The sequence below is a fragment of the Symphalangus syndactylus genome, chromosome 10, assembly GCF_028878055.3.
Source record: "Symphalangus syndactylus isolate Jambi chromosome 10, NHGRI_mSymSyn1-v2.1_pri, whole genome shotgun sequence".
Taxonomy (NCBI): Eukaryota; Metazoa; Chordata; class Mammalia; order Primates; family Hylobatidae; genus Symphalangus; species Symphalangus syndactylus.
The window spans coordinates 93,480,782-93,494,746 of NC_072432.2; the positions used below are offsets into that span (position 1 = coordinate 93,480,782).

A 13,965-nucleotide genomic window follows, 5' to 3' on the forward strand; every position below is an offset into this window, starting at 1 on the left:
AATGCCCCTTTCTATCTCTACAAAAGGTAATTCTACAGAGTGCAGTATAAAGATCTCTGACCTAGGATTGATAAGACATGGTTTTTAAGCATCACTCTGCAAGAGAAGCTATATATCCTTGGGCAGAACCTCAAATGTCTCAGACTATTTCTTTTTTTTTTTTTTTTTTTGAGATGGAGTCTCGCTCTGTCGCGCAGGCTGGAGTGCAGTGGCGTGATCTCAGCTCACTGCAAGCTCCGCCTCCCGGGTTTCCGTCATTCTCCTGCCTCAGCCTCCCGAGTAGCTGGGACTACAGGTGCCCGCCACCACGCCCGGCTAATTTTTTGTATTTTTAGTAGAGACGGGGTTTCACCGTGGTCTCGATCTCCTGACCTCGTGATCCGCCCGCCTTGGCCTCCCAAAGTGCTGGGATTACAAGCATGAGCCACCGCGCCTGGCCCAGACTTTTTCTTTTAAGTAAATATAAGTTAATAATTTTTGCCATGTCTAATTCATTCATTTGTTCATATTATTAAATAAAGTGATTGATATAAAAATACTTTGGTTTATAAACAAAGAACACACAATTTGTAATACAGCCATTTTATAAACTCCATTGAAATATATAAAAAGGGAGCCAAATAACATGTACCATGTTAATTTTTGCATTGATTAAATATAACAAAGATGTAGTTCTCCAAACACTAATCTATACGTTCAAGAAAGTCCCAATCAAATTTAAATTGTTTTTTTTCTCATTTTGTCACACAAGTTTATTTAAAAAAATTTTTTTTATTATACTTTAAGTTCTGGGATACATGTGCAGAACGTGCAGGTTTGTTACACAGGTATACATGTCCCATGGTGGTTTGCTGCACTCATCAACCTGTCATCTACATTAGGTATTTCTTCTAATGCTATCCCTCTCCTTGGCCTCCAGCCCCCGACAGGCCCAGTTGTGTGATGTTCCCCTCCCTGTGCCCAAATGTTCTCATTGTTCAATTCCCACTTATGAGAGTAGAATTTACATACCTTTTATGTGTCTCAGTTTCCCCTTTTGAAAAATTAGGATAGTAATAAAATTTGCCTCACAAAATAATTTTTTAAATAAAGTGAGTTTATAGATGTAATATATTTAGAAAAAAACAGATAGCATGTTATAAATAAAAAAGAAAGTATAGACTAAGAAATATGAAAGAGTATATCTATCAGGGTATATATATCGATCAATAATTGTTAAAGCAGGAAGTTGGAAGTATCCTAGATGTCCATCATTAGGAGAATGAAAAAATAATATGTAGCTAGTACATATTACAAAATATTAGTTGGTAGGATTTGTTATTTTGAGTGAAAAGAGTAGATCTTAAATATTTAGAGTAACTTTAGTTTAATCAAAAACAAATGTCAGACTTCCGATTTTAGATTAGACGTGTAAAGACCTTCGAAGTTATTACTGTCATCCTTCTATCATCCACACAACAGGTGGGTCCAATTGTTTGACAAGTGACAGTCCAATAACCACAACCAAGGAAGATTTAACAAGGGGGCTTTATTACATGCAACAAGTAAAGAGGGCACTGGGGATAACTCCCCAAACATTGGCCTCCTGAATGAGGGTGAAAACAGGGCTTATCTTAGGCTGGTTGGCTGAGTCATTGTGTGTAGAGGTGGATTAAAGGCAGGGCAGATGCAGGTGTTGATTATTCTTCTACATATGTCACATGTATAAAACATGGTGAATAAGTTCCTCCCTGGGTGGGGTTTTCGGTAGTCAGGAGAGGTTTCCAAGGCTCATCTCCAACTCAGGTGTTTCTGGATCCAACTGGTTTTTGTTTTGCAGGGATTGGGCTTCTTTCTGGAATCTTTTGGAAGAAAAACTAAAGGTGCAACATTTATAAGTGGGTACTTTTTCACACTGCATAGTCACAAACCCAGGGATCCTGAGTTAAACTTACATCAATAATAAAAAAAAAAAACCTGAACAAACTACAAATCGAAAACTCTTCTGAGATCCACTAGAGTATTGAGATCACAAGGCATGCCTCTGCCCCCAAAACTTGACAGTGAGGCAGACAGTGAGAATCACAGATTACCAGGAGCAGAACCCTCCACTGGGGCCACTACTGGTATGACTATTATTTTAAATATGCAAAGAATGCTTAAAACTCAACAATACAGAAACAACCCAATTAAAGAGTGCATAAAAGATCTGAATGGTCATCTTACCAAAGAAGCTATACAAAAGGCAAATAAGCATATTAAAAATGCTTGACATCATATGTCATTAGGGAGTTACAAAGTAAAACAACAATAAGATACCACTAGATGTCTATTAGAATGGCCAAAATCCAAAACATTGACAACATCAAACGCTGGTGAGGAATTGGAACAACAGGAACACATTCATTGCTGGTAAGGGTGGTATAGCCCCTCTGGAAGACAATATGGCAGTTTCTTCAAAAACTAAGTATACTCATTACTGGATCCAGCAATCATACTTCCTGGTATTTACTCAAATAAGTTAAGAGCTTATGTACACACAAAAATCTGCATGCAGATGTTCATAGCAGTTTTATTCATAATTGCCAAATCTTGGAAGCAATGCAGTTGTCTTTCAATAGATGGACGTATAAATAAATTGTGGTACATCCATACACTAGAATATTATTCAGCAGTAAAAGCAGAACTACAAAGCCACTAAAATGCATGGAGTAAACTTAAATGCATATTGCTCAGTGAAATAAGCCAGCTTGGAAAGGCTACAATCAGTGTGATTTGAAATATATGGCATTCTGGAAAAGACAAAAGTATAAGACAGTGAAAAAATCAGTGGTTGCCAGAGGTTGTGGGAAGAAAAGGGAAGTATACATAAGTAGAACACATGGGATTTTTAGGTCGGTGAAACTGGTTCTGGGTGATATTATGGTGATGTTTACCTGACATTATGTGCACTTGTTAAAACCCATAGAACTTTACAACCCAAGGAGTTAATCCTAATGTAAACTATAAACTTTAGTTAATAATAATGTGTTCATTATTTCTTCATTAATTATAATAAATATACCACATGATTGCAAGATAGTAATAATTAAGGGAAGTGGGGTGGGGACCCCTTTCTCTTCTTTCTGTAAAATTTTTCTATAAAACTAAAACTGCTCTAAAAAACAACTTCTAATAAAGATACTGATATAGTTTGTATCTGTGTCCCTGCCCAAATCTCATGTTGAACTGTGATCCCCAGTGTTGGAGGTGGGGCCTGGTGAGAGGTGATTGGATCATGGTGGTGGATCCCTCATGGCTTGATTATTAACTCACTCATGATAGTAACTCACTCATGATAGTAAGCGAGTTCTCACAAGAGCTGGTTGTCTAAAAGTGTGTGGCACCTCCCTCATTCTTTTGCTCCCTCTCTAGTCATGTGACATGCTTGCTCCCACTTCACCTTCCACCATGAGTGGAAGCTCCCTGATACCTCCCCAGAAGCTAACAGATGCTGGTGCCATGCTTCCTGTACGGCCTGTAGAACTGTGGTCCAATTCAATTTCTTTTTTTATTTAACTACCCAGTCTCAGGTATTTCTTCATAGTGACACAAGAATGGCTTAACACAAATACCAACAAAGGAACACATGATATATATAAAATATGTACTTTAGGAGGATACATATCAAACTTGTTAAACTGAGGACTATATTAATAACTTACTTCTCTGCCTAAGAATTCACAAAGAAAAAATCTCCAAGGGTTACTTTTATAATATGGACAACTTGGGCATTAATTTCTTAAAAGCAAATTACATATAGCTTGGATAGTACATGGTGATATAAAGCAAAGCAAGAAGGCAGAGATGGGCAGATATGGAGGAAATAGGCCAAAGTCTCCTGTCTCTACCTAAGGACTTTATCTTTGGTAAATGTGTTAAATTTACAATCTTCTGTTAGCCATTGGTGTCATTTGGCTTGTAAGACCCCCTGTACTTGGTGGGCAGTCATTCATCTCATTTTTGTCCCAAGGTAAATTTACTGGCTTCTACCAACAGAGCAGTGGTTGCCACAGTTTACAAGCATCCTGGCCACTCAGCTGCCACCTGGATCTAGTTGTTCATAAAAGTAAGCCACTGTGTATGAGGCTATCACCAAGCCTTTGAGTTAGGCCTCTCAAAGCCATCTCTTGTTTTTCAGCCACATAGAGGGTGAAAGGTTTTTCTAAGTTAGGGAATCCCAAAGCAGGGGCTGTTCCCAGCTCTTCTTTTAGGATTAAGAATGCCTGATGGCAGGTTCCATCCCAATTTAAAGGATCATGATCACTCCCTTTTAAAGCTTTAAAACTTTAGCAGTCAACTGAGTAGCATGTGAGATGACACTCCACTGCTGCTAGTGGACATGATGCCTACAATTTTCTTTAAATCACTTCAATATTGATGGCAGGATACAAGGCATATATCAATTACTCTCATCTTTGACTTCCAGTGGGAGTCAGTTGAAGTAATCAAAAGTGCATAGTCTAGGGACACTCAGTTGTCCTGATATCAATAATGTACCTTCCAGGGAGGTCATCCAATATTATCTAGGGCAGGATCATACCCCAGAGGTGGCTGATGCTAGCTTTTCTGAAATCCCTATGTTAACTAACAATTGATACTATATGCAGATTAACACACAATATTAAAAGTAACTATCATGATGAATGTTAAAAATTGATTCCCATTAGTGAAACTGAAGGTATTCAAGATATGTGTATTAACTTAAATAATGTGGAGATTCTCACCACCTATAACAAACTATGTATAAGTACTCTACAGTTCAACTCAGGTTGGCACCTAAAGCTGTATCTGAAAATGCTTGTCTTGGGGTATTGTGTCCCATTGTTTACTGACATTGGCTTTTATTTCTGATTACATGTTTCTGATAATTAGGGTCCAGTATCTTGGCTCTGAAATGTTTGTGTCTACTTCGTGAAGGTATGATCAGAGTACTTGAAGAGACAGAGAGCTCATGGTTATCTTTAGACAGTACAGGGTGTATGAACTGCTTTGTACCCAGTTTGCTTATAAATGCTTCTTAATATATATTTGTATGTATGGCAGAATTGGACCTGAGGCTTTGCTCATTACAACCACACAGCATGGTTGTGAGGAAGTATCACATTGAGAAGGTGTAAGAGGACAATCGTGATAGAATACCCCCAAAATTTCAAGTATAGTGTAAATTTAGTGTTCTTTGGATATAGCCATAGGAGAAGAAGACAGACATCACAGAAGGAATTTCAGAGTTGTAGGAAACTAAAACCAAAGGCAAGAAAGTGACAACAGAAAAGCAGTTATCCTTTTAGAAAGTATGATGCAAGAGGTTTGCTCTTCCTGGGTGTTGGTGTTCACCCCATATTGCCGAGATAAAGAGCTACCTGGGACACAGTAGCTCTCCCAGTGAAAAAGGCTACATCCAATTTCAGCTGCCTATAAAAGCAGAGATTCCCCCACTCAAGCAGAGGAAGTCCCATGTGCCCTTAAGGACTCCTTAAGGAGTGCTGAGCAGATGGCATTCCCACACAATGCCTATTAATAGACCATCATTCAAATCTACATATCTGATGCAATGCAGTTGATTTCTCTGCTGATGAGGTACTTTCTCCTGTGTGATAAAGATCAATACAGGTCCCTATACACTTCATTCTGGTATGATAGGAGAATGAGAGGCCCATGCTTTCTTTTTTCTTGTGACCTCTATTCACGTACATTTTTGTTTTCAAAATCAAAGCTATTCCTCACCTCAGACCATGCTGTGGAGTGGTTCCTGCAATCTGCTGCTCAACAGGTGACAACAGGGAAGTTTTAAGAGAATGGGTATAAGAGTATAATGTGAGTAGTGTAAGAGGAAACTTGAGTCAAAGGAAGTTTTATAGTTGAGAGTAGTTCATTAGTAGTTTTATAGTGTAAAATAGGTTTTAAAATATTTAAATGTTAATGGAAGGTAGCCAAGAAAGTAGAAAATGTTCAAAAGCATCAGAGGTAGAGAATAATCAATAGAGAAAAATCCTTAAGAAAGAAAAAGTCATGTTATCTAGGGCGCAAATGGGAAGAGACTCAGCAATCCTATGGAAATCACTCCTAATGCATCAAGAGGTGAAGCTGGTTGCGGATGCCCTTGGTTTGTCTGTTTAATAATAAGAATTTAAGGAAGACCAGTTTTATCTTAAATTCTCAACCTATCTCTGATGATTTCTAGTACTCTCTCTGATTGAGTCAAGTGCTTTCTGATTGAGTCATGTGCTTACCTGAAATCTAATTATGTGGCCAAGGAACCTGCCACTCACTGCTGGTTTCAAGCCTGACTTCTGTAGCTATCTTCAAACCAATCTTTCTGGCAAGGAGAATGGATGCACACTTGATGAAAAAACATAAACTTTTAAAAAATCCTAAAAATACACTTAAAATTATTACTATAATATTATTACATACCACAGCTTTCTAAAAAGTAGAGATAATTTCAGACAAACAGTTGTATCCTAAAAAATTAAAAATAATTAGAAATCAATAATGATTTGTTGAAAACTTATTACATAAAAATGTCTTTGGTGCAATCTAGAGAAAGAAAAAGGTTTATAGATAAATAAGTTTTCAGTAAGCTTTAGCTAAACTTGGGCTTAAAAAACATGTTAATTTTTTTTTTAAATCACTACAGTGACAAAAAACAGTATAAAACATACTTCTTATAAACTGAATATTCAAGCAAAAATGAGAGTGTGTACAGTGATTACACTGATCTAAATAAAGAAAAAAATTCCAGAAAAAAAAATTGTTCAGTTGATTACCTTCAAAGAGTACTGAGGTGTGGTAAAAAGATATTTAGGTAAGAGTAAATTGAAGATTAAATAGAATTTAATGTATTATCTAAGGTACAAATTAGCACTATTTAAAAAATCTTTATCGTATTGTCATTACATGATTATATGAAATTTAGAAATGAAATTAGAATATTTCTGACATTAAGAATTTAAGGGAGGCTGGGTGTGGTGGCTCACGCCTGTAATCCCAGCACTTTGGGAAGTTGAGGTGGGTGGATCACCTGAGGTCAGGAGTTTGAGACCACCTGACCAACATGGTAAAACCCCATCTCTATTAAAAATACAAAAATTAGCCAGGCATAGTGACATGTGCCTATAATCCCAGCTACTCAGGAGGCTGAGGGAGGAGAATCGTTTGAACCCAGGAGGTGGAGGTTGCAGTGAGCCAAGATCACACCACTGCACTCCAGTCTGGGTAACAGAGCGAGACTGTCAAAAAAAAAAAAAAAAAAATGAAAAGGAAACAACTTAAATATTACATGATGCTTAATGTGTATATAAAGATTAGTTCAATGATGAATAAGAGTAGTTTCAGTATCAATGACATCAGTAGGAATAATGCAAATTATTCCAGTGAGAGGGCACATTGACTTTAACCAGAATGTCATAGAGTAGGAGATATTTGAAACTAAGAAACAAGATACAGCAGTAATAACAGTAATAATAATAACAATAAAAGAAAATAACATTCCCGACTGCCCTCAGCCCAGAAGAAAAGATTCATGCTCCCTGAGAATAAAAATTCTACAGGACACCTATTATAGAGAATACAAAGAATTGCCAAAGTATTTTTCAAAAGGTTTCTATAAAGTGCAATCTAACACATAAAATTTACACCTACAATAAACCTTTTATACAAAGATTTTTACAAATAAAATCCTTTAATAATGTAGCTAGAGCAGCAAAGTATAACCTTTGAGCAATTGCAAACATCAGTTTTGATGATTACAATGACTATATCAGCCTTGCTGTCAAGGAGCTACCAATGCACTATAAGTACCCAAAAATGTATGGCAACAGCTGGTAACCCAGAACCGAGAAGATAAAAGAGAAGCAGAACACGAGTTAATAAGAAAACACTTTAGCAACTCCTGGCAAATTGTTTGAAAATGTACCGGAAATAGACACTCAAAATATATTCATGCTAAACATTAATTATGGCCTATGTATTCTCTTCTGTCTTTCTCAAAATTAGTTTAACAATATAGCCTTACAAATTAACTTCCATATGCTGAGAATTTTTTGTATTACATATCAGTGTTCAATGACATTTTCAACGTGAATTTTCACATCATACATTCTCTTCAATATTTAATAATTTTCTGAGGCATTGAAAAATATTTTTTTCCAGAAAATGCCAGTTTTTTAATCCTGATATCTACAAAATATTAAGAATCATATTTAATATATTGTTACTGTATTATCTCTACCATTACATCATCTTTAGCTTCTCCCAATATTCCCCCTTTCTAGCCTCAATATTTGATTGTATGTGTAATTTTTTTATTTGTTTACCTTCTATTTTTGTAAGCAATGAACAAATGCTCTTTTGCTAAGGTTAATTTACAATTTGTATACATTTAATTTATGAGTATTCAGTATTAAAAAATAAATCCCTTGTTTCTCTTCTAAAATCTTCCATTGGCAATCTTTCTCATTTCAGATCATGAAAACTTCATCCTAACAGCTATTCAAGCCAATACTCTCGTAGTTAATCTAGACTTACCCTTACCTCAGACATTAATCCAACAAATCATCAGTCATATCTTCAAAATATATCTAGCATCAAAATATATCCACCTTTACCAATCTTGACAAACCATTTATTGTCTCTTGCTTGGGGCACTACAAAAGTCTCCTAAATTATTTGTTTCAAACCCTTTACCACTACATTTTATTATCAACAGTCTATTCTCACAATGAAAAACAGTAATTCTATTATAAACTCTGGTCATGTTTGTCCTCTGCACAAAACTCTCCAATGACTTCTCATCTCAGTCAAAGTAAAGGTCAATATGCTAACAACAACTAGGTTACAATTCTCTGCAATGTCTGGTCCTCTTTGAGTTTCTGACTTGATTTACCATTCTTACATTTACCATTCTGCCTCTAGACCTAGACTCACTGTATTGCTTGCTGCTTTTTTTTTTTTTTTTTTTTGAGATGGAGTCTTGCTCTGTCGCCCAGGCTGGAGTGCAATGGCCCAATCTTGGCTCACTGCAACCTTTGCCTCCCGGGTTCAAGCGATTCTCCTGCCTCAGATGTAGCTGGGATTACAGGTGCCCGCCACCACGCCCGGCTAATTTTTGTATTTTTTAGTAATGACGGGGTTTCACCATGTTGGCCAGGCTGCTCTCAAACTCCTGACCTCAGGTGACTGACCCGTCTAGGCCTCCCAAAGTACTGAGATTACAGGAATTAGCCACCGCCCCTGGCACTTGCTGCTTCTTAAACAAGGCACATCTGTTTATGTCTTAGTGTCCTTATATTTCCTGGCTTTTTTTTTTTTAGACAGAGTCTCGCACTGTCGCCTGGGCTGGAGTGCACGATCTCGGCTCATTGCAACCTCTGCCTCCCAGGTTCAAACGATTCTCTTGCCTCAGCCTCCTGAGTACCTGGATTACAGGTGCCCGCCACCACGCCCAGCTAATTTTTTTGTATTTTTAGTAGAGACGGGGTTTCACCGTGTTGGCCAGGCTGGTCTCGAACTCCTGACCTCGTGATTCATCTACCTCGGCCTCCCAAAGTGCTGGGATTGCAGGCGTGAGCCACTGCACCTGGCCCCTGGCCTTTTTAAGAAATGGATATACAATTATCCAAAGTGATTCTAAAATTTTGCACTCCCATGGTTATTGTATGAGAGTTTCAGCTCCTCCACATCCTCCCCCGCATTTGGTATACCAGTATTTTTTATTTTAGTCATTCTAGTAGGTATGTGGTGGTATATCATTGTGGTTTAATTTGCATTTCTGTTATGACTAGTGATGATGGTCATCATTTTGTTTTTTGTATTTGCTTCACTGATATCTGTGTATCATCTTCGTTAAGTGTATGTTTAAGTATCTTATCAATTTTTAAAAAATTGTATTGTATTTATAAAGTGCTTTGTATATTAGGGATACGAGTTCTATATTATATCTATATGATGCACAAATAATTTCATGACAACTATGAAAAAAGTTTTACTTTGTTCTTTTCAATCTGTATGCCTATTATTTTTATCTTTATTTATTTTTATTTTTTACCTGATTGCACCTACTGAGAGTTTTGAAATAAACGGATATTGGATTTTGTCAAATGATTTTTCTGAGTTGATTGATGTAATCATAGTTCTTTGTCTAATGCCAATTTTCTTGAAAACACTGTGTTGTGTTTGTTCTTTGGCTTTCTTATTGGTTTATCTCATTTGTTTGTTTTTTGTTTGTTCAGACGGGAGAGAAAATCTCATTCTTGTTATTCCATCTTTCCCAGAAGCATACATCTGATCTAATCTTTTTAATAATTTAAGAAACATGCCATTTCATTCTTCTGAATACAACCCTCTAACTTGCCACTGTTTTCAGAATAAATTCAAGCACCTCACCATGGCCTTCAAGCCTCCAGATGGATAGTACACACCTATCTCTTCAACCTCATCTCTACTTACCTTCTAGATTGTTATAACTTATCACTTTTTTTTTCTTTCTGTCCCTGGGAAACACCAAAACTCCTACAGTGTCACAGCTTTTGCATTTATTCCTTCTGTCTTGAAAGACCGCTTTTAAGTGGTGGCCCACTAACTTGAATCCTTCGGGTTTAGCTTAAATGTAATCTCACTTGAAGTGGCTATTCTAAGTCACTATATCACATTACTTTTTTTCCCACCCTAATAGTATTTATCAATATCTGAAGCTAACTTTTTATTTGCTTAACTATTTATTTTTAGCTAAATCTTGTCTTTATTTTCTATGGAATACTTATTTTATAAGTATTTTTTCTGGTCACATTTCAAAGCCTAATATATAGAACTGTGCTGGACACCTGCAAGAAAATTAACAAATATTTATTAAATAAAGTAAATAAATGACATGAAACTACTATTTTTACTTATCATCCTGACACTGACTATAACCATATTCTGTCATCACTTTAGTGAGCAACATTTAATTATTCTATTATTTTGTGTATGATTTGCAAATTGGCAGCCTTCCTGAAAGACTGTAGACTATAGGACCTTCAGAGAGTACAGGCCATTTTTATTCCTGTTATCAGTCCCTTTATGTGCATTTCATATTATGTCATGTCACACTTTTTGCCTTATGTATTATGGAGTAACAGAGAATATAGATATTGGGCTAGATAGCTTCCCCACTTCCTTAACACGTGTTCGTTTCGTAAGTTAGCATTTGGCACCTCGGTTTTTCAATTTATTATGGGGGGTTAAAAATAACCCATTACCTCCAGAGTCACTGTAAAAATTATTTCTGATTATATACATAAATAGCCCAGCATATAGCAACAGTGCAGAATTTGTTCCTACTTCATCTTTTATTTTAACCTTATTTCTAGATTTACTTTGTTTTATATGTGTGCTGGTATGATAATTTAGACTACTTGGTCTTCATCTCTGTAGAATTAGGCAAATGAGCATAATAAACTACGGTATGGAATAGAGTTCTGGAGAGAAAGACAGCTGCAGTTGACAAAATCACTATCAATTGAATAATTTGGTATAAGCAGTGAATTGAGTCAATGCTTGTATGATACTAATTATCAACACAAAAATTATCTGAGTTTAGAAAAAGATACTTAATTTACAAATATTATTACTCAAATGCTCCTGGTAAGAAAATATTTCTCAAATATTCCCTCATTTTTAGAAAAGTAAGACTATGAATTTATTAAAGAAGTAGCTGTAAATAGATATCTATCCCTATTTTTCTCAGAATTAGGACAGTAGGATTTTACTCTAGGATAGAAATCTAGTAAAACATAACTCTCATCTATTAGCATCTATAATGCCCCACTTCTATTTTGTTAATGCTGATCTTAGTTGGGGGTTATTAACTTTTATTAACAGAATAATTAAGATGACAAATTAAGGTGAGATTGTATATGACACCTTTGAACATCCCTTAGATATTTATTAAATATTGCCAGTGACCAACACACATTCTGGAGTTACCTGTGAAAATCTGGGAGAAAAAAACAACAGCAATGTTTTATTTTTCTGGGATCACCTCTAGTGAATTTATACAAGGTTTTTGTATTATGTGATTCTAGAAACAAATACTTGGATGGAAGAAGAGTAATTTATTATTAATTTGTATTTTCAATGTTATCTAATTTATCTAGGCTTTGGAGGAAAATTCATGGTGCTTGGCGTTATGCCTCACACATAAACAATATGCACTGTATGACAGGGAAAGCATGATATCGTGCTGTATAGACAGCTTCACTTAGAACAGAGGACTTATTTCTAAAATTAATTTGTGTAACAATTTATGTAATTACTTTTTTCAGTGGTATTTGTAGATCATATTTTTTCCTGAATTTTTAAATTTCATTTTACCTAGTACATTTCAATCAGTGTTTTGCAGACATACAAAAGAGTTTTTAGTTTAAAGATATAGATAATATATTTAAAATAAAAAATAAATATTCAATAATTCAAATGACCACAATCTCATTTATTATGCAGGTTTGCATTTGTATTTATAGTTCCTCATGTTCATCAATAACTATTTAGTAGGTAAGATCATTTTGTCTATAGAACAAGTAAATGTTCCCTGTATTACTCACTCACTGAGAAATAATCTTAAAATCAATATTAGTTTCAATTATATAGATGAAATATATAATCTCTATTTTATATATTTAATATACACATTATCTTTATTGGTATAACCTACTTTAGGAATTAATAATGCCTTTACTTCTTTTAATTTTTTTGTTGCTGCTTTCTATATAAATCAAGTCTTTACCAGTAGGAGCAGATGAAGCATTTAAAGTGCTCAAGAGATAAGATATTTAGCATATTGCTAGGAGACCACATTCATATCCTCCATAATAACAGCAGTAATTACGTGCTTCCTGGTGCAGGGCATTAGAAACACTGTCAGTAATGTCTCAGCATGCCACAGAATTAACTCATACAATCTTGATCATCTATTTCAAGCAGCTCATCTGCCAAGCTGACCTATACTGTAATCAAACTAAATTGTATATTTTTGCTACATTTGCATTTTATTTTCCATTTTCATAGTCACACTTCTCATTTATTCTCCAAAATAGCCTTGCTGTAAGTTTCAGTAAATGAATCTTCTCCCTTTAATATCCAGTTCAATAAAAAGTATTAAATATCTGAAAGGTAAAAGTCACAGTAAATGTATTTTATTTTTTTATTTCAGCAAAAGATCATATCTTCATAATCTATGCTTCCTAAAGGCAGTTAATGAATCTTTTCCTTTATCATTTACATTGTTTAAAGGAACTAGTACATTTTTACTAATCAATGTTAAGTCCTCAAGATTTTTGAATAATACAATTTAATATTAGAAAGTTAAACTCAATTTAGAATTTTGAGGCACTTAATGTCTTTTCAATTTATCGGTAGGACTTTTTTTGCAGACATGTTTCCATTTTACTTCATGAAAATATTCAAACCCTCTTTATCTTATTGACCTTATTTGTAAAATTAACATAATAACTACCTCCAAGAGTTATTAAAGGTGATAATTTGATAAATGTGAGAGAAGGACTTGGCATAGTGTTTAAAGAATGAAAGTGGTCAATAAATGGTCATTATTACTATTCTATTTTTTTCTATTGAGAAACACCATATGCATAAATAATCTCTACAACTCTCAACAGCTAGTGAATTTAAAATGAAATCCTGACTTTTGAAAATGTGTGTACGTGGGCATGTGTGAAAATTATACATGTATGTTGAATTTCAAAAGTCTATAGTTTATTCATAGCATATATTTCCTTATAGCTGACATGATATTGAGTTATTTAAGCATATCCTTTAACATTTGTAGAAGTCTTGTAGAATAGTTCTGACATTCGTGTGTGAGATAAACTTCCTTTCTGTGGCTGACTTTAATCACTCTAAACAGCATACTAGGCCCTATTGCCAGACAGGCTCCTAAAATGGCAGAAA

At 35.1% G+C, this 13,965-nt stretch overlaps 1 long non-coding RNA gene across 1 annotated transcript in view; it reads right to left on the reverse strand.

Moving 5' to 3' along the window:
• Positions 1-1,528: 1,528 nt before the first annotated feature.
• The window catches only part of LOC134731543 (uncharacterized), a 136,147-nt gene continuing 123,710 nt past the window's right edge, over positions 1,529-13,965 (reverse strand). Inside the window, exon 3 of the long non-coding RNA XR_010113895.1 lies at positions 1,529-1,841. This is a non-coding gene — a long non-coding RNA (uncharacterized lncRNA). The remainder of the gene's footprint in view (positions 1,842-13,965) is intronic.